Genomic DNA, 24,500 nt, shown 5'->3' with positions numbered 1-24,500 from the left:
TGAAAATTTGCATCCGCTGCACCCGTTGTGCGGCGCAAACAACGCTAGCGTCGGTTACCTAGCCCGACGCTAGTGTGAAAGTAGCCTAAAGAGCGACCCAACATTGAACTTGATGAACCAGTTTCAAACCTCTTGCCAGTTTACCATCATCATCACCCTCTGCGGTCAACAGTAGAAGTTGCCAAAATGAGGAACCAATTTGCTGCCTACTTGGTTTCTGATATCGGACGTGTGGCATGGAAGAAGGAATGGTTTAATAAAATATTCTGTTGTGTTTATGCATGTACCTGTAATGTTAAAATGTTCCTGTAATGTTTTGTGTAACAAAAAAAACCTGTTTCGAAACCTGTACTGAGCGCTTTCTGTCTTTAATAAACTCAAATCCACTTATGTCAGTGCTATGGTAGGCGACTTCTGATTCAGTCCAGTGTCCCTTAAGGCTGCTGTATCTATTGGATGCAGAATGAAGAGACGATGGAGGTAATACAAGGCATATCTATACTCACCAGGCCAGGTGTCAGAAATAGTTAATTCAGGATGGCCAGGTGAGTATAGATATGCCTTGTATTACCTCCATCGTCTCTTCATTCTGCGTCCAATAGATTACGCAGACTGAAGAGATGCTGGAGAGAATACAAGTCATATTTGTTTTTGACAACTCATAGCTCCATGACAGACACAAGAAACAAAGCTGCAGTGCAGTGTTCAAGTCGTGTCAGTCCTGGAGATATGAGGCAGTAAAAACACAAAGTGTACGACGCCGTGTGTTTAGTCAGCGCACAGTGAGTTGCCGGCGGAGGACCACAAAGAACCAAACAGTAGGGGCAAAAAAATACACATTTATTTAAAAAAAGAAAAAAATTACATTTACTACTGCGACTTGGGGAAACGTGACGGAACTGGGTTGTTGAGCTGAGACGTTTGACTGGGTAAAGACGACAAAGGGGTTGTTGCAAGGGAAGGGGTGACAAAAGTAGTGGGGTCAAGGAGGTCAGGGATGGTAGTGGAGGCATGGGACGAGACAGACTGTTAAATATGCTTATTTCCCACATTTATTTAATCAGGACTCTTTACCAGATGCGTTACTCTTAAAGAAAAATGTCATGATATTTTCATAAAAAATATGTAGTGGTTTATTGGATTGTCCACAGAAAAAAACACATTGCAGCAAAACATAAATTAGAAGACAAAGCATTTCAGTGTAAAACGCGTGTTGGGTGTGGTGGGCTTCACTTGGTACGCCTCTCTGGTAACTATGCCTTACTCATATAAACTTAGCGTTGTATACCTGTGTTATATTTATTGTCACTGTTAAATGTTGATCTTTTACTTTTTTCGCCTTTACAGTACTAACACGGACACTGCTTTATACTAGTTAATTTCTACTAATACGCAAATACTTTTGTACCACTAGGTCTTTTTAGACCAATATTATTACCCTATATTGGATTTAGCACATAGGTGCCCTCATTCGTACTTGAAAGGTGAATTCTTTCGTACTTCTTGGGTTATGGTATAACATCTAACACATTACTGTTACCTATAGTATAGACTGTCTTGGTTTCATTTGGGGGGCGTTGCCATGGGTGTCCCACCGTATATTCTCCTGTACTTGTGGTATTTGCTTTGTTTTTAATGATTATTGAAAACTTATAAAGATATATATAATTTTTTGGTTTTGTATATTTCTTTCTTCATGGCCTTATATGGGATATAATTATGTGTATCAAAAACATAAAATAGGTGAAATACTTACGAACAGATTGTCCATTTGTTCCTCGTCTTTCCTGAGATGGAAAAAAGCGTCTGTTTGTCATGGAATAGAAGTCATCATGGCTACCAGTTGTTCATTCCTTCTGTGAGTTGTCTGAAGTCCATGGAGAATAATGGAGAAGCAGGTGTGAGTCCCACAGACCACGTGTTCTCTCTATATGGTGTTGACTTATACTCTGAGCTACATATACAGAAATAGCTTTTTGTAAAGTCAGCGAGAGACAATGTGCTCAGTACAGAATTGAGAATAAGAATAATTAAATTAATATTTAACACAGACACACCTTAAGGGAGCGACAAACCGGACATCAGACACAGTGTTTTGCGCTGCTGTCTTCTGGGAAGTGTTGGTGTTGTGTCTTCAGGCGGGATTGTGCAGGTGGACGGCCTGGCATGATCCAGTTGCTGCTGCTGTGGCATGGTGCTGGTGGACAGCCTGGCAGTATCTGGTTGCTGCTGCGGCATGGTGTGGGTGGATGGCCTGGCAGGATACGGGTGCTGCTGCTGTGGCATGGTGCTGGTGGACGGCCTGCCAGGGTTCGGTTGCTGCGGCATGGCGGTGGTGGTGGTGGTGGTGGTGGAGGACCAAAAAGGAGCAGCACTAGGCATGGTGGTGGCGCTGTAGTGTTGTCCAGCAGGGCTTGGAATGTTGGTGGCCGTGCAGTGGTATGCAGCAGAACTCTGTATTGAGGTCAAGCGTGTCAGTGTTGGCAGAGGTGGAAATACCCCCACTGACTGCTGCAAGTACCGACTCTGCTGCATAGCCTGCATATAAGCAGCATTGCAGGCCTGCATGACATTGAGCTGGAGATTAGAAGTAAGGCGTTCCGACACGCCCTGTTCAATTTGATTAAAGAAATGATGTGCTGGTCTCTGGAGGTCGGCTTCCAGACGGGTAAGGCGCTGGTTGACATCCTGGAAAAGTGTATTAATATGACTCAGACCACTTTCCAGTCTATCTCCCAGCGCCTTTAAGCCATTCTGGAAGACCGAGCTCAAGTCAAGAAACTCGGGCATGAGTGACCTGTCCGAGGCCTTCTGCCGCTGGCGGGAAGAGACCAAAAAAAAGAGACAGAGGTCTGGGACAGGGGAACACCTGATGGACCAGCTGTCTGGTCTCCTGTCTGTGTTGCAGGCCCACTTGCTGCTTCGCTGGTGGATGGCTGGGACGGGTCCATGGCTGTTCGATGAAGGACCACTCCAGATCCAGGTTCAAGCGTGCTGCTCCAGGTTCTGTGAAAATGAAAGACAAATCTTCGTACCAAAAATTTACAATAGTAAAAGCACCATCTCCTGTGGAGTAGAAAAAAACAGATTAGGGAAAACAACACAATACAACACAAAAATACGTTCTCTGGGCGGGCAAGGAGCGGTCTCAAAAACGCCAGCATGCGATGATATTTATACTGTTTGATCCTTGCTGCAGCACCACTGCGTACCTGGATCTCCCGACGAAGGTCCTTGTTGAAGCGATCCTTCATCGAACGCCAATGGGTTCTGACTTTGTTCACAGTGAAAAAAAAGAAAACGTTTCGGTGCACTTTCGGTCGGGATAACACAACTGTGTGTGATGTGAGAAACTCGGAGGAGTTTTTCGCATCACACACAGTTGGGTCATCCCGGCCAAGGTGAATGGCGCATCACACAACATTTAAATACTTACAAAATTCCTTGTGAGCCCGTGGCTTTCTCCCAGCCATCCATCAGGCCACCTCATTCCACAGCTTCCGGATGAACAGTGCTGCTGAACCCTGGTCCCACAACGGGACTCGCTCCTCGACCAGGGAAACGAGAAGGTCATTATCAAGGAGGTCTTCATCCCATTCTGGAACCTAGAAAATAAAGAAAGACATTAATGTTGTAAAGATAAGAAAAAGAAAGAAAGCAAGAGATGCAGAAAGCAGGAAAGAATAAGTTAAAGTCAAGAAAAAAAATAGTAGTCAAGACAAAAATGGGAAGATAGAAGCAAAGTGAAGAAATAAAAAACAGGCAAGAATAGTATAGTCATGGAAAAAAAAAAAAAATCGGTCAAGTATACTTGCACGCCATCTTGCCGCCCGAACGTGTGCTGGCTGCTCCTTTTCTGCCTCTGCTGCACTGGAAGAACTGGTCTGATAAGAAAAAAAAATGACCACATGTGTATGTGTGAGAGAGAATACTGGCAAATCAGTAGGGAATGTACTCAATTCACTTTCCTGTCCAGCACCTTCAGGGCCAGGGTGCTCCTCAAAAGACGAGGAAGAAGACATGAATGCTGCAAGAAAAAATAGACAGAAATTAGTACATACTAAAGATAGAAAAAAGGACAGACAGACATTCGCTTTTATACTCACATTAGCCAAAGTTGGGATTCTTCTGGAGAGGTTTCAGTCTGCTTCCAAGTGCCTGCTTCAAAGTCTGTCTGCTTCCAGGGGTCTGTAGAGTAGTGTACTGCCAGTGCCCACACATTCTTTTGATCTATCTTTGTGTAGGGGGTGGCTAATCTGTGTCTAGACATGTTTACTCTGGAAAAACACATGCTAGCGAACGCGTGTAGTTACGTACACCTGCATTACCATAGACTGTAATGCATTGTTTCGACACATTCCCTCTGCCAGCGTCTTCATGCGTTTGGTGGCGGCAAATTTCCGCTACCAAAATTGCAGCATGTTGAATTAGTCGCACCCAGCCGCACAAGCCGAAACGACACATGCGTAGTCAAACGCAGCCAAAAGCATACAAACGCATGTACCTGCGTCCACAATATTAACTCCTTCCCGCCCTGTGACACAGCGTATGCGTGAGATGCTGCTGCATCTCCATGCTGTAGAAGCGATCAGCCTGCGAAAAATGATAGTCCCATAGTGGGACAAAGTAAAAAAGTTAAAAGAAAAGTAAAAAAAAAAAATCAAAAATAATAAAAATCAAGATATTGTATTTACAAATAAATATTTGAATTAAGAAAAATATATTTAAACAATAAGTCTGCAACGACCCGATCTTTAAAACTGTCTCACTAGTTAACCTGTCCCACTAGTTAAGGTATGCAAAAATAATTGTTTTTTTATATAAAATAGTTTTTGTGTAAAAGTGCCAAAACATAAGAAAATGATATAAATAAGTGTGATGCAGTGGTAGGACCATATACAGTGAAACGGCAGTGACCCAAGCAAGTTCAAACAAAACGTTCTTTTATTGTTACTTCACACAGTAAATATAGTATTCAGCTTTTTCATACAGTCCATTAATAATGCATGGCTATATGACGCAGTCAATACACAGGCCGAACTTCCCTCTGTCCAGTTTCCCTGGGTGACCGCACGCCAGTAAGAAGTCTCTGTACTCACGCAGCGCACTGCATTCTTTATCCTCTGGAGTGCAGCCGGGTACACATAAGACAGCCCAAGACGCAGGGTGTCAGTCTCTCTGGTTCCTTTAGCCTCTGTGCTGCTCCACTCAGAGAGAGCTCTGCAGACAACTGCCCTGTCTGCTTCCAAGAACACAGACACACCTACCCCAGTACTACAGGGCTTTTTAATCAGTCACTGCTTCACTATTCTAATTACAGCCACACCTGTGTCTGTAGTACGCCCTCATGGCCTCACTACGCTTCTATGCACATTCTGGAGAGCACATACAGCGCCCCCTAGCTGTACCAGGGGTCACTGCCTCACATAAGGTATCGCTATAATTGTACTGACCCGTAGAATAAAGCTGCCATATCAATTTTACCATAAACAAAACGGCATAACCTCCCCCAAAAAGAAATTCCTGAATTGCTGTTTTTTTTATTCTGCCTCCCAAAAATCAAAATAGAAAGTGATCAAAAAAATGTAATGTGCCAAAAATTGTACCAATAAAAATGTCAACTCGTCCCGCAAAAAACAAGCGATAATATGACTGTCAGCCAAAATATGGAAATATAGCTCTCAAAATGTGAGGATGCAAAAAACTATGTCTTGCAATAAAAAGCGTCTTTTAGTGTGTGACAGCAGCCAAACATAAAAACCCGAAATAAATCTGGTATCGCTGTAATCGCACCGACCTGAAGAATAAAGTTGCATAATCACTTATACTGCATGAGGAACGGCGTAAAAAAAATAAAATAAAACCAATTCTTCACCTACTGTTGATTTTTCTTCATTCTGCCTCCCAAAGATCGCAGTAAGGCTCTGCACACATTTATCTTGTGCTCTGCGTTGAGCACCTACACTGGGGTTTCCGTGTAAGTCTCTGAAATAAGTGATTCAGATGGAACTCCCGGTGGAAGATTCCCTATAATGAGGCAGATGGAGGCACTGTGATCCGGCAGTGTCCGTCTTTTTAGCCATGCAGAAAAGTGGCATCGGCAACAGTTTTGTGCACTTCTGAAAAGGACACCACTGAACAGAGGCCAGACTGAATTCAGAGTAACTCTGCTTTCTTATTTAGATGAGATTTATATGGAAATCTTAATGTAAGAGCTCAGCGCAGAGCGCAGGAGAAATGTGATCCCAAATGTTATGTAAAATGTTCCTAACAAAATCTTCAACTCAATCCACAAAAAAAGCAAGACCCCACTCAGGTCCTTCATCTGTTAACGTAAATATAGGGGGCTTCCACATAAGGCTGGTTTCACATTTGCGTTTTTTGCCGCTGCGTTTGTAACGCATATAAACGCATGCGTCGTGTTTTCCTATATTTAACATTAAAAACGCATGCGTTTTTATTTGTTCGCGTTTGGCCGCGTTTGACGACGCATGCGTCGTTTCGATGCTTGCGTCTTGGCGCGGAAATGCAACATGTAGTAATTTCTAGAGGCTTTTTTTGCCGCAAGGAAACGCATGCGTTCGATTGCGTCAAAAAAACGTATTGCTGTCTATGTAAACGCATGCGTTTTTTAGCACATGCGTTTGGTTGCATTTTTGAACGCATGCGTTTCAATTGAGATAACAATGTCTAGACACTGATAAGCCACCCCCCACCATCAAGGTGATAAAAGGGAGGGTGTGGACAGTTGCAGGTCACTTCTCACCAGACTCTGAAGCCGAAGAGACACGGACAGGCCACATCTTGGAGGACAAGACCCTGAACAATGTGAGTATATCCTAGCCAATGCCTTTATTTTCTATTTTTTGTCTCTACATGTACTAATTTCTGCCATTTTTTTTTTTTCTTTCTACATGCAACATGCATCAGAATGTCATCTTCGGATTCTTCATCTGGTGAGGAGTTTCAGCCACGACAGTCGGAAGTGGAGAATGTCAGTGAGGTGAGTATTTGCCTCGTCAGATCGGTAAGTATTCACTGTCACATCGACACGTGACAATTTGATTTTTCCTTTTTTTTTAGAACTCTTCTACTGAGGCACCAACAGGGCAGGAGCAGCGGAGTCAAGGTCCGGTGGAAAGACGGCAGCGGGTACGTATACAAGGCTGACTGTCCTCAGTGTAATATTCTTGAATCTTCATTTCTTTCCACTCGTATTTCTAAACTTTTTCCTTCTGGAATCCTTTTGTATCTTGACTTTCCTATTCATGCTATTTCTCAGCATCTTTTTTCTTTCTTTTCCTTAAGTAATTGAGCAAACTTTAATGACTTTCTTTAATTTTTAGGTTTCACAACGGGACGATAATCTGATAGACAATGACCTACTTATCACCCTGGTTCAGGAGCGAGTCCCGTTGTGGGACAGCCGGGATCCACTGCACTCGAACAACACCACGATCCGGCGGTTGTGGAATGAGGTGGCCCAAGCGATGTGGGATGGCTGGGACAACGCCACGACCCGGGTCCGAAGTGCATTTGGTAAGTATTGCACTGCAGTGTGAAGCAACAGAGACCTTGGCCGTGCTCACTCGACTGTGTGTGATGAAAGAAACTCTCAGGAGTTTCTCTCATCACACACAGTTGGCTGAGCACGGCAAAAAGTCCATTTTCTGACCATAATGTTTTTTTCTTAACAGTGGACAAAGTAAAAACACGTTGGCGTTCGAAGAAGGACCGCTTCAAAAAGGACCTGCGTCAAGAGTCGTGTTCCCAGTGGTTCAGGAGCAAGAATCCGAACATACAAATACCATCGCGTTCTGGCATTTTTAAGACCGGTCCTTGCCCAGAGAACGTAAGTATTTATCACATGCTTTATGTTGTTTTGTATTGCCATAATCTGTATTTTTAAATTCCACAGGATTTTGCGTCTGGTCAATTTTTGATATTAATTTTCTTTTTCCTTTTTTCACAGCACGACTGTCGGCCCAAGTTCTGGAGCGGTCCTTCATCCGACAGCCACGGACCCGTCCCAGCCATCCAGCAGCGCAGCAGCAGGTGGGCCTTCCACACTAACTGGAGACCAGGGAGCTGGTCCATCAGGTCTTCCCCTTTCGCAGTCCTCTTCCACTGCCCCCTTTTTTTGGGCTCATCCCGGCAGCGACAGAGAGCTTCGGACAGGTCACTCATGCCCGAGTTTTTGCACTTGAGCTCGGTTTTACACAAAGCAATCAAGGCTTTAGGTGACCGAATGGATGTTTCACATAACCTCCACCAAAAGCCTTGATCAAATGAAAGCCGACCTCCAGAGGTCAGCTCATCATTTTTTTAACCAAATTGAGCAGGGCATGTCGGAACACCTTACTCCTGATCTCCAGCTGAGTGTCATGCAGGCCTGCAATGCTGCTTGCGTGCAGGCTATGCAGCAGAGTCGGTATTTCCAGCATACAGAGGGGGCATATCCAACTTTGCCTTCACTGTCACGATTAACCTCAATGCCGACCTCTGCTGCATACCACTGCACGGCCACCTCAATTCCTTCCACAGGCGGACTCCACTACAGCGCCAGCACCATGACGAGTGCAGTTAGACATCCCACCACCACCACCACCGTGACAACCGCTGCTCCTGCTTGGACCTCCTCCACTGACACCACGATGCAGCAGGACCCAGGCATGGCATTCCGTATCGCCACCATCACGATGCAGCAGGACCCTGGCATGGCTTTCCGTACCGCCCCCACCACGATGCAGCAGGACCCAGGCATGGCTTTCCGTACCACCCCCACCACGATGCAGCAGGACCCTGGCATGGCTTTCCGTACCGCCCCAACCACGATGCAGCAGGACCCTGGCATGGCTTTCCGTACCGCCCCCACCACTATGCAGCAGGACCCTGGCATGGCCTTCCGCTCTCCAAGCGCTATGGACTCTGGCATGGCTGCATGCTCTACGAGCAATATGGACTCTGACACAGTTCAGCCGGACCCTGACAGGTCGCCCACCAAGACGTCCCCCAACCAGGCAAACCCCCCAAAAAAAACCAGAAAAAAAAAACCAGAGGACTCTTAGCATTCCTCCCCCTTCACCTACCAATGTGTCTAATGTCAGTTTTGTCTCACCCTTCCAGTGCGTCTCAAGCCTCTATAGGCTGAACTGGATGGACAAATGTCTTTTTTTGGCCTTACTAACTATGTTACTATGTGTCAAGCCCCATCCCCGAATGTCCAGACCCTTCTAGTTTCATTGCCCCTTCTTCTGCCACCTCTGCGTTGTCCACGGTTAGCCAGGCCTCAGTTCTTCACACCCCCCGTTTACATCACTCTACCCCAAGCCGGCGCAGTAAAAAATAATTTTTTTCAGTTGTTAACAAAATAAAAAAAGTTTGATTTGCCACAATTATGTTTGGTTTATTGTGTCTATCGCCGCCGGCAACACACACCGTGCGCCAAGAAACGTCGCCACACACTTTTTGGCCCACATCATATCTCCAGTAGTTAAAAATAAAAAGACTGCAGCTTTGTGTGTCTTTAGTATACAGATATGAGGTGGGCCAAAAAATATTACATGTATCTCCATAATCTCTTTTTGCGTGTGGCAGTCTGAAGAGAAAATGGTGGAAATACAGTGCAGACCTCTACTGAACAGGTCAGGTGTCAAAAAACTCATTAGTTATGACACCTGACCTGTTCAGTAGATAACTGCCTTGTATAACCACCATTTATTCAGTCGCCATGACAGCACAACGAGAGAGGGGATCCGCCCTTCAGGGACAGGAAACCTACAGACATAAAAAGGGCGGCACCTCTCTCCCACGTCTGTTTGGTTTCCTGTCCCTGACAGCGGAACCTCTTGCAGACAGGCCCTGACAAGAGGGTCGAAGTAAGAAGACTCCCCACTCCTGGCGGCCCGGTACAGGTAGCGGGGGTCCCCTACCTCGGCCCGTCCAGGGGGCAGGAAGCACCACACGGCAGGGGCACTGCGCGGTGTAGGTGACAGCAGGAGGAAGCAGCCTCTGGTAGGCTAGCATCTCAGGCAACCGCACATACCTATGGAGGTGCTTGGCTGCTCAGGGTCCCGGGAGTCATGGCTGGTCCGGGCGGGGACGCGGCATTGGTCCGGGGGGTTTGCTGGCGTCCTGGTCCGCGTGTCGGCTTGGCGCCGCCGCCGCGTCCTGAAGGGGGCGTGTCCGGATGACGCGGCGGGCGGCGCGGCCGGATGACGCGGCTGGGCATGCGCAGTAGCGTCATCTCCGGCTAATGGCGGCGCCCAGCTGCGGGATCAGTCTGGGCTTCAGGGAGGGGTAGCGCAGCACAGCGGCAGACGGCCACCTGGGATTCCCTGCTGGCCCCCATCCGGGGGCGGTACCTTGGGGGTATTTAATGCGGCAAGCTGGGATAATCAGAGTTCCTCACCCATTCCATAATGGAGTCGCCAGAAGGAACTACCAGCCAGCAGCAGCAGGAGCCGCAGCAGCTGTCAGATAAGCCTCGTAGAAGCTCCCAGCGTCGGTCTAGTGGCAGTAGCCGCGCTGGTGGAGCTAAGGAGGCACGGATCTCTATACCAAAATCCTCAGCCCGTAAAGATTTGCCGGCTTCGAAGGATCCCCCATCTACGGTACCACTCATTACTGGACGGGGTAAGTGAGCTTCGTGAAAGTCCACTTAGTGATGGTTGTGTTCCCCTTGTCTTTTTTCCTCTATCAGGGGAGGAAAAGTTTGTCCAAAGCCAAACATAGGCAGTGTGCCGAATGTGCAGAGCCGCTTCCAGATGGACATTTGAGGAAGTTATGTAAAATATGTGTTCAACGTTTACTGGAGGAGGAGGCGCCTGATCTAACCTCTACAATAAGAGAGATGGTGAGACAGGAAATTAAAGGTGCCGAGAGATCCAAATCTCGGGGGGCAGAAGCTAAAAGGTCATCCCCTTTATCTGAGGTAGATTCGGATTCGGGTGAGCTGAGCTCAGGGTCTCTTCCGTCCACTTCCTCCTCTGAGGATCAGGAGTCTGCTCGAGCCTGTTTGTCCCTAGAAAGGGTTAACCATCTGGTCAAAGCAGTTAACAGCACAATGGGGATAGAAGATACCCAATCGGAATGTTCCATTCAGGATGTTATGTTCAGGGGTATTGAGCGAAAATCCCGAAGAGCCTTTCCAGTGATTGACAAGATCAAATCATTAATCTCAAAAGAATGGAAGAAACCAGAAAGGAAGGGGTCGCTTCCGCCAGCCTTTAAAAGACGGTATCCCTTTGAAGAAGCGGCTTCGTCCTCATGGGATAAAGTCCCGAAGTTGGATGCGGCAGTCGCTAAGGCATGCAAAAAGTCGTCTCTCCCCTTCGACGACTTGGGAAATTTGAAAGACCCGTTAGATAGGAAAGCCGACATCTTCCTTAAGGGAGCTTGGGAGACTTCAGCAGGGTCTCTGAGGCCAGCCATTGCAGCCACTTGTACCGCTCGATCCTTGATGGTTTGGTTGGGTCACCTCGAAGATCAGCTCAGAGATAAAGTCCCTAGGTCGGAAATATTGTCCTCTATGTCCACAATCCAGGATGCCGCAGCCTTCCTCTCAGATGCTTCAGCAGATTCGGTCAGGTTGGCCGTCAGGTCCTCGGCATTATCCAATGCAGCCAGGAGAGCACTATGGATAAAATGCTGGCCAGGGGACTTACAAGCTAGAACAAAATTATGTAGCATTCCTTGTGAAGGGGCTCACTTGTTCGGACCAGTCCTAGACGAGCTATTGGAAAAAGCAGGGGATAGTAAAAAACGCTTTCCCTTCCTAGGAAGACCCTTCTACAGACGGGACTATAATAGAGGATGGTCCAACCGCAGAAGACCATATAGAGACTCCAACAGAGAATCTACTAGATATGACAACAGCAGAAGAAGGGGTAGAGGATTTATGTTTAATCCTTCACGAGAGGTTAAGAAACCACAATGACTAGCGGACCAGGTGGGGGGTAGGCTTTCGGCCTTCTACCCAGCCTGGGTGCAGATTACAAACAATCCATGGATTCTAAGCATTGTGGAGAAAGGCCTAACCTTAGACTTCCACCATACTCCTCGGGACAAATTTATGTTAACACCTGTTCGTTCCTCCTCTACAGAGCAGTTGGCACTAGAGTCTGAGGTCCGGGAGCTCCAACAGAAGAATGTTCTAGTCAGAGTCCCTGCAGGCGAGGAAGGTAGGGGGTTTTATTCCCCTCTGTTCCTGGTCAAAAAACCTGATGGTTCATATCGCACCATTATTAATTTAAAAGGCCTGAATAATTTTCTGTTCATACCCTCCTTCAAAATGGAGTCGGTCAAAACAGCAATAAAATTACTCTTTCACCACTGTTTTATGGTTGTCTTAGATCTCAAAGACGCCTATTACCATGTACCAATTCATATTGATCATCAGAGATTTCTTAGGGTGGCGGTCTCACTAGCTGGCACAGTAGAACACTTTCAATATCAGGCACTTCCGTTCGGAGTCGCAGTTGCACCCAGGGTGTTCACAAAAATCATGGTGGAGGTTATGGCGCACTTGCATGAACAGGATATATTAATAGTCCCGTACCTGGATGATTTGCTAATTGTGGGTCATTCTGAGTCGCATTGCTCAGACCAACTACAGAAAGTTATGGATGCGTTACACAAATTGGGCTGGATGATCAATATAAAAAAATCGCGCCTTCAGCCCCTAAAAGTACAAGAATTCCTGGGATATGTTATAGACTCTAGTCAGCAGGAATGTCGCCTGCCGGACACAAAAGTTGCGAAGATTAAGCATTTGGTCACCAGGGCAATAAATAATCCCTTAGTATCAGTCAGGGGTGCGATGTCAATCTTGGGCTCTCTTACGTCCTGCATCCCGGCAGTTCTCTGGGCACAGTTCCACACGAGGGCTTTACAGTGGGACGTGTTACACAATTCCCGTCGCCTAAATGCTCACCTCGACAGTAAATTCACACTTTCTGCGGAGACTGTACATTCGCTTGGTTGGTGGACTCACACTTCGAATTTACACAGGGGGGTCCCTTGGATAAATCACATATCTAGGGTGCTGACTACGGACGCTAGCCCCAAAGGGTGGGGGGCTCACTTAGGGGAGGATTGGGTTCAGGGACTATGGTCTCTGTCTGAACAGGACTCTTCCTCCAACTTGAAAGAACTGTTGGCAGTAAAACATGCCTTAAATAGATTCCTTGTGCCCCTACAGGGTCGACACGTCAGGCTTTTGTCAGACAATCGGGTAACTGTGGCCTACATTAATCGTCAAGGTGGCACGCGATCCAGTACATTGATGGAGGTCGCAAATCATATCTTTCAGGTGGCCGAAGTACATCTTCTCTCCCTGACGGCGCTTCATATAAAAGGAAGTATCAACACCAAAGCCGACTATCTAAGCCGCAACATGCTCAGACAGGGGGAGTGGTCGTTAAATCCAGCCATTTTCAGTCAGATCATCCAGTTATGGGGTTGTCCGGAGATAGACCTTTTTGCCAACAGAGGGAACAAAAAATTACATCAATTCTGCTCCCTAAATCCAAAAGACAACCCATACGCTGTGGACGCTCTGCTGATATCTTGGCACTTCAGGCTCGCGTATGCTTTTCCCCCTCTAAATCTAATTCCCCTAGTCCTGAGGAAGATTCGGGAGGACAAGGCCCGGGTAATCTTGGTAGCTCCATTTTGGCCCAAGAGGGCTTGGTTTCCTTGGCTGAGAAAGATGTCTGTCTGCCAACCATGGATTCTTCCAGAGCTACCAGATCTGCTCTCCCAGGGACCAATCCTCCATCCTCAAGTAGCCAACTTACACCTAGCGGCATGGAACTTGAGAGGTCCTTACTGAGGGGGAAAGGATTCTCTCAGAATCTGGTTAATACTCTCCTTAAAAGTAGAAAGCCATCTACAACGGGCATTTATGTGAGAGTATGGAGAAAATTTTTATCTTTTTCAGGGGCTCAAATTGACCAAGAACCATGTATTAACCAGGTTCTTGAATTTTTACAAAAAGGCCTGGAAATGGGCTTGGCCACAAGTACTCTTAGAGTTCAGGTGTCAGCGCTGGGAGCGTTATATAATCTTAATTTAGCCAGTAATCACTGGATTGCTAGATTCTTTAAAGCAGTCACCAGGTCTAGACCAATTATTAAACAAAGGTTAGTCCCATGGGACCTGAATTTGGTACTCTCAGCCCTGACGCAAGCCCCATTCGAGCCCATTGATACTATTCCTGTGAAGATCCTGTCAATCAAAACAGCCCTGTTAGTTGCTCTCACATCTGCTAGGAGGGTTAGTGATCTGCAGGCACTCTCCAGACATCCACCATACATGCAAGTTAGGGAGGATAGGGTCATATTAAAACCCGATCCCCTATATCTGCCTAAAGTTGCGTCTAAATTTCACAGGGTTCAGGAGGTAGTCCTTCCCTCCTTTTGCTCCAATCCTACTAACGATAAAGAACGTAAATTCCATTGCTTAGATGTGAGAAGATGCCTCCTTAGATATATTGCAGTTTCAGATACCTGGAAAAAAGATAACTCTTTATTTGTAGCCTATCAAGGGGTAAGGAAAGGTCTTAGAGTATCTAAAAACACTCTAGCCAGATGGATTAGGGAGGCAATCTCTCTCGCTTATACCGCAGGTGGCAACGAAGTTCCAGATGGTATAAAGGCACACTCCACGCGGGCCGTAGCATCTTCCTGGGCGGAGAGATCAGAGGTATCAATCGAAGACATATGTAAGGCGGCCACATGGTCTTCCCCTTCTACCTTTCTTAGACATTACAGATTAGATCTGGGTAGTTCCTCAGACCTTACGTTTGGGAGAAGAGTGCTAGAAGCTATTATCCCCCCCTAAATCTTTCGTCTCTGAAAGTCTCTCGTTGTGCTGTCATGGCGACTGAATAAATACGTACGCTACTCACCTGGTAGCAGTGTTTTTTCAGGAGCCATGACAGCACCCTTAGATTCCCTACCCTATATTTTTGGATGATGCAACACCCTGTTAATCTTGAGTTAAAGTTTATGTTCACTTGCATAATAAAAAGTATTCATGTATATACTGCATCTGTGTTATTAACCAAGGTGGTCCTCTCATGCTCTGGAAACAACTGACGTGGGAGAGAGGTGCCGCCCTTTTTATGTCTGTAGGTTTCCTGTCCCTGAAGGGCGGATCCCCTCTCTCGTTGTGCTGTCATGGCTCCTGAAAAAACACTGCTACCAGGTGAGTAGCGTACGTATTTTCTCTTTATACATAATCTATTACACACAAATTGAGGGGACAATGGTTGTCACACGCTACATATCTATGCTCTCCTGCTCAGGTGTCAGAAATAGTGAATTCATGAGCCTGTATATGTTTATCATGAATTCATTATTTCTGACACCTGACTTGATGAGTATAGATAGTGTGACAGTGATTGTCTCTTCAGTTTGTGTCCAATGGATACAGGAGAAGCCAATCATGACACAATGACGTCAACAAGCTTACCAATAAAGCAACATGGCTGCCATTACTAGCAGTATGTGGCCAGTGTTTTATATCAATATTTGTAAACCAAAACAAGGAGTGGAACAATGAGAGGTAAATTATGATATTAACATAATAACTAGCACCTCTGCCTTTATCACCCACTCCTGGTTTTGGATTACAAAAACTGATATTAAATACAGATCAAATACTGCCAGTTTTAGGACAACCTTGGTTTGGAGAGGAAAAAGATGGGAGAGATGGTCAACACAAACAAAACTAAAGTTTATTAATGAGAAATATTATCATTGTAGAAAATTACTGGTACAGATATAATTACAACAGGACATTTACACAACATTGTCCTGCCATGACACACGTCCAATATCTGAATCAAAAAAGCAGCAAATTGGTCCCGCATGTGACCAACGGCTGCAGTTGACCGCAGCGGGTGATGCTGGAAATCGGTCGGTGGGTGTGCAACTGGTTCATCCAGTTCAATGTTGGGTCGCTCCTTAGTCATTACGTAATTGTGGAGAACAACACAGGCTTTGACCACCTCGTCGACTGTTTCCACTTTTAGATTTATGGCTGATGCAAGATTGCGCCATTTAGCGACCAGAATGCCAAAGGTACACTCTACTGTTCTTCGGGCCCTGGTCAGTCTGTAGTTAAAGATCCTTCTAGTGTGGTTCAAGTCCCGACTGGAATATGGCTTCAGTAGGTTTTCACACATCTGGAAGGCCTCATCCCCAACCATAACAAATGGCATCGGTGGACCTTGAGTGTTGGGGAGAGGTTGTGGCGGTGGAAAATTAAAATTGTTGCCATACACACGGCGGCCCATATCCGAGTTCTTGAAACTCTGGGAATCGTTGCCACGGCCAAAAGCTCCAATGTCCACGGCGATGACGCAACAGTTCGCATCGGCTATTGCCATGAGCACCACAGAAAAATATTTTTTGTAATTGAAGTACTCTGATCCTGTCCTGGCTGGTTTGATAATGCGAATGTGCTTTCCATCCACCGCTCCTAAACAGTTGGGGAAATCACACACATTTCAGAATTTTTCAGCTATTTCAAGCCACATGTCTGCGGTGGGTACGGGTATAAACTCATCCCGGAGTACATTCCACAAAGCCCGGCAGGTGTCCGCAACTATTCCGGACAGGGTGGATATTCCAAGCCGGTATTGGAAATGGAGGGATGATAAACTCTCTCCGGTTGCCAGAAATCTGTAAGAAAAACAGAAACAAAAAAAATTACAATCTATTCTATTTATGGTGTGTTTACACTAAAGAAAGATAGGTAAATAGCCAAAACATACATGTCTGAAAACAAAAAATTTGGACTGTCATTGGGTTTAGATTTGTAACGTACCTTAATGTAACCAGCAGACGTTCCTCTGGTGGAATCGCTCTACGGAGCTGGGTGTCCTGTCTCCGTATGGTTCCTTGGACAAGAGCAAGCAAATCCCGGAACGAGTCTTGCGACATCCTTGTATATTCATGGAATTTCTCCGGGTTGGAATTAAGCTCGGCATAGAGTGTTGTGATAGGCTCCACGGCTCTCACGTACTTCGATAATGGGGTGCCTCCAAAAACGCCTACGTTGTCTCCTCCATCTTTCGTGATTTCTGTCTTGCTCCCAAGCAAAAGCACAGGCAAGAAACAGCTTGAAGCTGAAATCCAGGTTGAAGTAAAAGCTCTCCATGCGAAAATCCATCATGACACAGGATACAGTAGCAAACTGTTAAAATTTCAGTAGCCCTAGGGTCTATATATAGAGATCCCATCATATACAGTCATGGCCAAAAGTATTAACACCCCTGCAATTCTGTCAGATAATACTAAGTTTCTTCCTGAAAATGATTGCAATCACAAATTCTTTGGTATTATTATCTTCATTTAATTTGTCTTAAATGAAAAAACACAAAAGAGAATGAAGCAAAAAGCAAAACATTGATCATTTCACACAAAATTCCAAAAATGGGCCAGACAAAAGTATTGGCACCCTCAGCCTAATACTTGGTTGCACAACCTTTAGCCAAAATAACTGCGACCAACCACTTCCGGTAACCATCAATGAGTTTCTTACAATGCTCTGCTGGAATTTTAGACCATTCTTCTTTGGCAAACTGCTCCAGGTCCCTGATATTTGAAGGGTGCCTTCTCCAAACTGCCATTTTTAGATCTCTCCACAGGTGTTCTATGGGATTCAGGTCTGAACTCATTGCTGGCCACCTTAGAAGTCTCTAGTGCTTTCTCTCAAACCATTTTCTAGTGCTTTTTGAAGTGTGTTTTGGGTCATTGTCCTGCTGGAAGACCCATGACCTCTGAGGGAGTCCCAGCTTTCTCACACTGGGCCCTACATTATGCTGCAAAATTTGTTGGTAGTCTTCAGACTTCATAAAGCCATGCACACGGTCAAGCAGTCCAGTGCCAGAGGCAGCAAAGCAACCCCAAAACATCAGGGAACCTCCGCCATGTTTGACTGTAGGAACCGTGTTCTTTTCTTTAAATGCCTCTTTTTTTCTCCTGTAAACTCTATGTTGATGCTTTTGCCCAAAAAGCTCTACTTTTGTCTCATCTGACCAGAGAACATTCTTCCAAAATGTTTTGGGCTTTTTCAGGTTAGTTTTGGCAAACTCCAGCCTGGCTTTTTTATGTCTCGGGGTAAGAAGTTAGGTCTTCCTGGGTCTCCTACCATACAGTCCCTTTTCATTCAGATGCCGACGGATAGTACGGGTTGACACTGTTGTACCCTCGGACTGCAGGGCAGCTTGAACTTGTTTGGATGTTAGTCTAGGTTCTTTATCCAACAGCCGCACAATCTTGCGTTGAAATCTCTTGTCAATTTTTCTTTTCTGTCCACATCTAGGGAGGTTAGCCACAGTGCCATGGGCTTTAAACTTCTTGATGACACTGCGCACGGTAGACACAGGAACATTCAGGTCTTTGGAGATGGACTTGTAGCCTTGAGATTGCTCATGCTTCCTTACAATTTGGTTTCTCAAGTCCTCAGACAGTTCTTTGGTCTTCTTTCTTTTCTCCATGCTCAATGTGATACACACAACGACACAGGACAGAGGTTGAGTCAACTTTAATCCATGTCAACTGGCTGCAAGTGTGATTTAGTTATTGCCAACACCTGTTAGGTGCCACAGGTAAGTTACAGGTGCTGTTAATTATACAAATTAGGGAAGCATCACATGATTTTTCGAACGGTGTCAATACTTTTGTCCACCCCCTTTTTTATGTTTGGTGTGGAATTATATCCAATTTGGCTTTAGGACAATTCTTTTTGTGTTTTTTCATTTAAGACAAATTAAATGAAGATAATAATACCAAATAATTTGTGATTGCAATCATTTTCAGGAAGAAACTGAGTATTATCTTACAGAATTGCGGGGTTGTTAATACTTTTGGCCATGACTGTACTCCCTCTTTAGTCCCATTGGCGGTGTCTGGTTATCTTGATTTTTCTCTTGTGAAATTTCTCATCATGTGCACCAAAAACGCAAACACGGGAAAAAACGCATGTAAACGCGTACAAACGCGGCGTTTTTTTAACCGCATGTGACAACGCATGCGTCTAAAAAACGCTGCGTTTGTACGCGTTTATATGCATTTTTTTCCACCACTTTCGGATGCGTTTTAAACGCTGCGGATTTAAACGCAAATGTGAAACCAGCCTTACTGGTAGTACAAAGGCTCTGGAAAAGCGAAATGGCTGCTCACCCTACAAAAGAAGTGTAGCAAATTCTATGCTCTCAAATCTAAATGTTCCCCTCCCTTCTGAGCCCCAGTCTGGCTAAACCACGTATAGCATCCACAGGATTGGCATTTTTGTAGTGATGAGAAACCGCCTAATTTGCGGGTGCATGCCTCCATATGCATGAGCCGGCCATAACCTACTAGTCACTATAAGGTACTGGTCACTACAACGGCAGTTTGCAATTTTCACTTAGCAACATCCACTGCTGCTAGTTTCTGTAAAACAACTATAGAGTCAAAATCATCACTATATCTGTAAATTCCCACAGGGGTATAATTTCCAAAATGGGGTCAATGGAGGGAGGAATTCTTCTCTTCTAGCACTTAGGGGTCTGTATTTGGAGTCTGCAAACTATTCTAGGAAAATCTGCATTCCAGAAAGCAAATAGCGCTCCTTCCCTCCCGAGTCTTGCCGTATTGCTAAGCAGTACTGTACAGCCACATATGGGCTATTGCCACCTTCAGTATAAATTGCGGGACAAATTTTGGGGCCATTTTTACCTACTTCTTGTATCAAAGTGTAAAATCTGGGGCTAAAACAACATTTTGGAAGTAAAAATGTAGTTATTTTTTCTTCACTGCTCAATGGTATAAAATTCTGTGACTCGCCCTTGGTATCAATATGACCACTGCACCCCTGGATCAATTCATTGAGAGGTGTAGTTTGTAAAATGGGGTCACTAATGGGGGGTTCTGCTGTTCTGGCACCTCATGGGCTCTCCCAGTGGGTCATGGTACCTGCAAACCATAACTAAATTCTGGTGCTTCTTGCCTTCTGAGCCTTGCACTACGTCTGAAAAATATTTCCCAATTACATGTAGGGTATTGGCGCACTCAGGAAAAAATGGACCTCAGTTTGTTGTAAAAAAAAAATAATGTAATATTAGCCCTTTGAAAAATTAAAAACTTTGGTCTAAAACAACATTTATGTAAGAAAAATGTGATTTTATTTTCACGCCTCAACATTATAAACTTTTGTGAAGCAACTGGGGGATCTAGGTGCTTACCATGCACCTAAAGACTCCTCCTTGAGGGGTCTTTTTTCCAAAATCTGGTCTCTTGTGGAGGGAATCCACATGGCGTCCGGTAATGATTCCAGGAAATTTTACATTCAAAAAGTCAAATGACGCTCCTACCCTTCCAATCCCTGCCGTGCGCCCAAACAGTAGTTTTCTCCCTCATATTGAGTATCGACGTTCTCAAGAGAAATTGCACAACAAATGGTATAGTGCAATTTCTCCTGTTACCCTTATGAAAATGCAATATTTTGTGCTGAAAACATATCTGTTAGGAAAATTTTATTTTTATTTTTTTTACGGCTAAACATTATAAACTTCTGTAAAGCAACTGGCTGGGGGGGGATGGGGGGAGGGGTTTCTAAGTGCTTTCAAAAAGTCAAATGGCGCTCCTTCCCTCCCGAGCTCTGCTATGCGCTCAAACTGGTTTTCTCCCTCATATGGGGTATCGAGATGCTCAGCAGAAATTACACAACAAGTTTTGGGGTCCATTTTTTCCTGTTATCCTTGTCAAAATGAAAAAAAAAAAATGCATCTGAAGTCCATTTTTTGTGAAAAAAAGTTAAATGTTCATTTTTTTTTTTTTTTTTTAATTTTTTTCAAAAAATTTGTGTGAATCACCCGAAGGGTTAACAAACTTGAATGTGATTTTGAGCACCTTGAGATTGTGCAGTTTTTAGAATGGTGGCACTTTTGGGTATCTTCTATCATATAGACCCCACAGAGTGACTTCAAATATGATGTGGTCCCTAAAAAAAAATGGTTTTGTAAATTTTGTTGGAAAAAAATCACTGGTCAATTTTTAACCCTTATGGGTATGTTCCCACGGTCAATAAACGCTGAGGGTTGGACACTGCGTGCATCAGCAGCTTCCAACCCGCAACGGCCAGATGTTACAGCATAGTGGATGGGATTTCAAGAATTCCCAATATGCATGCATCGGTGCCCGCGGCATACCTGCAGAGACGACATGCGATGCGTCTTTCCAGACCGCAGCATCTTATTTATGTTGTGGAGACTCGAGTCTCCGCAAGATAAATATCACCTGTACAATGTATTGGGCGCTGTGATTTCGCACGGTCCAGTGATCACATGTGGAATCACCTGTGTTCAAAAGCCGGCAGCGCTTTGGACGACATCTTCAACCTATCACTAACATCTGGTACCTTCCCCTCTGCTTTCAAACATGCCACAATCACGGCTATCCTCAAAAAGCCATCCCATGACCCTAGCACTATGTCCAGTGTAAGATAGCGCTCACTATCTGTGTTGGGGAACACTCGCTTAGTGTAAATAAATGCAGAAAGGCACGGGTTTTCACTTTTACAGTCCATGTGATTTATTATGGCGTCATAAACCACAGAAATATGAACTACAAGCAGTCTTTACATCAATCTTCACATCATAGTATACGGCTTTGAAACGCGGTCACTAAACACACTGTACCTCTGTGTCCAGTTATTGTGGGTGACCGCACGCCGAACAGTTAATTAATGTCCATGGAACAAAACAGGCACCAACATACGATATTAGGTTGCAGTCTCTAATCATGCTGGACCTTACTCCTTCCAGTTACCATGGGTGACCGCACAGTTCCCCATACGCTGGGTTACCTTCCAGGAGCTCCTGCTCCACACGCTGACTCCTGTCAGTACTCTCTCTCTCTCTCTCTCTGGGAAGCTGCCTAGCTGGGATCACTGTCCCGGACAATGCCTTTCTCACCAGGCCACCTAACAGTCCAGATCCTCAGACGGGCTGTAGCTCCCCCAAACGCAGTGCCATCACAGACTCTGCACACACGTCCACTCTGTGCGCTATTCAGGACGTTCGTCCCCACTTGGGACCGTCCAACACACAGGCCCCCAGGTCCAAGGCCTCCCCCATGTGCTCTTCAGGGATCCGGTCGTATTCCCAGGACCTCCCAAAACAGAGGCCTTCCAGGACCTGGCACACAGACCACTCAGGTCCATCCTCTCAAATTCCAGGCTGTTAGATGCAGCCCGGACATCCGAGGATGAAGGAAGGGTCCCTGTGTCTGAAGATCTTGGTCTTCCAGGAGGACCCATTGATCCATCACAGACATTGTCCTTAGCTAGTAGAACCATGGCCTCTTTGGCCAAAATGGAGCTATTAAAATTACTCTGGCACTGTCTTCTCTTATCTTCCTTAATACTGAAGGTATGAGGCATATTGGAGGGAAGGCATAAAGTAGTCATGGTATCCACTCTATCCTGAAGGCACCTACTGCATATGGACTGGACTGTCTGCTGTGCTTAGGGAACAACATTTCTGGACCCACCTGTTTCTCCTTGAAGCTAAGAGGTCTATTTGGGGCCGACCCCACATGTCCACAATCTGGTTGAACACTGACCTCTTTAGGTACCATTCTCCTTGTCTTAACTGGTTGCAACTTAGGAAGTCCACCTTTAAGTTGTCTGTTCCTCAGATATCCAGGGCCGATAATGAGAGGAAATGTTCTTCTGCCAGTAATAAAATCTTCCCTGCTATTTCCATTAGTGGACGAGAACTAGTGCCTCCTTGGTGATTTATGTATGCTACCGACGTTTTATTGTCTGACAAAACCCTCACATGTTGTCTCTGTTGATGTGGTAGCAGCCCCTTCGGTGCCCTTTCTACAGCTAGATGCTCCCACACGTTTGATGACAGGCCCCTTTCCTCCTGAGGCAAGGGATTCTGAAGCCACAGGGTGTCTAGGTGGGCCCTCCACCCCCAGGGACTGGCGTCTGTTGTGACAATTTTGGATGCTCTGCATACCCCAGGTACTATCAAAAAGTTGTTCAGACCTTTCAGGTTTATAATGGTCCTCCCAAGAGTCGTCTGGCTTTTTTTTTAAATCAGAAGTAGGGGGTATAAAACCCCTTCTTCCTTTCCCCCACAGGAACTTCTTTCAGTACATGCTTCTCTAACAATGATACCACCTCTTCTTCCAGGACCTTTTGTTTCTCTTGTGATGGTTGAACTGATGTCCTGAATTGGCAAGTACCGCTGATCTGGCTGCTAATCTTGCAGAATCTGCTGAGGTGTCTGCTAAAAAAAACGTTGCTGCTTTAATGGTGGCAACGCCTCTAAAATAGCTTCTCTTGAGACTCGCTGTTCTAACTGATTCTCAAGATTATCCAGACAAACTTTTAGGGACCTAGCAACACAAGTGGCTGCAATGGCCAGCCTTAATGCCCCCGCCGAGGAATCCCAGGCTGATGTAAGGAAACTGTTTTCCTATTTAATGGTTCCTTCAGGGACCCCAAGTCCTCGAGCGGAAGAGAAGATTTTCTTGAAATCTTAGAGATTGCTACATCCAGCCTCGGTGCCTTATTCCAGGAAGAGGAAGCCCCATCATCAAATGGATATTTCCTCTCAAGGGAGCCAAGTCCCTGCGTCGTCTTATCCTTTTCTCCCATTCCTTTATAATGAGGCTCTGTAACTGCTCATTAATAGGGAAGGCTCTACGTTTCTTCTTTTGTAAGCCGTTAAACATGAGGTCCTGAGCCGACATTTTAGTTCTCTCATCCACTAATCCCATAGTGGACCGAACTGCCTTTATTAATTTGTCTGTAGCCTCTACTGGAAAACTAATTCCTTCCTCAGAACTGCTATCAGAGTCCTGCTTCTGATTCGAATCCCCCGGCACTGAAACAGAGTACTCCTCCTGTGATGCAAAAGAGGGGCTGGATTTGTCTCTTCCCCTCATGTCACTGTCTCTCGGGGTCTGCAGTGTGCTGACTTCCCTACGGACTTCTGATTGGATTAGGGATCTCAGATTTGCCGAGAATATAGGAAGTTCCTCTGCGATGGTCTTGTCTATACAATCTTGGCATAACTTCTTATCCCAGGATGCTCCTAGTTGTCATTTACATAGGGGACACTCCCTCTTTTTTAGTTTGGTCTTACTCTTTCTAGGGACCACCTGCTTTCCGCCCCACCAAAACAAAGAGAAGGAGAGGGTGGGAGACAGGAAGAGAGAAAGATATCAGAGATTAGCTTACTGCACTTTCTCAAAGATCACTTACCACTTCGACGTTTCATGCGAGTACCGGAGCCGGAGGATGAATGATGTCCGCAATGTCTCCTCCAGAGACTATGGTCTCCTTGCTAGAGCCGTGGTGACCCGCCCTTACACTGCCCGAGCGGCCTCCACTGCTGCTGCGACGCAGCTGTTGGGGATCCTGCTTTTTCTTCTTTTGAGAGTGTGGCAGGTGATCTTCCGGTTTCTGGGGAAACTCATGCTGCTCCT

The sequence above is a fragment of the Ranitomeya imitator genome, chromosome 2, assembly GCF_032444005.1.
Source record: "Ranitomeya imitator isolate aRanImi1 chromosome 2, aRanImi1.pri, whole genome shotgun sequence".
Classification (NCBI taxonomy): domain Eukaryota; kingdom Metazoa; phylum Chordata; class Amphibia; order Anura; family Dendrobatidae; genus Ranitomeya; species Ranitomeya imitator.
This window is presented reverse-complemented; position numbering follows the sequence as displayed.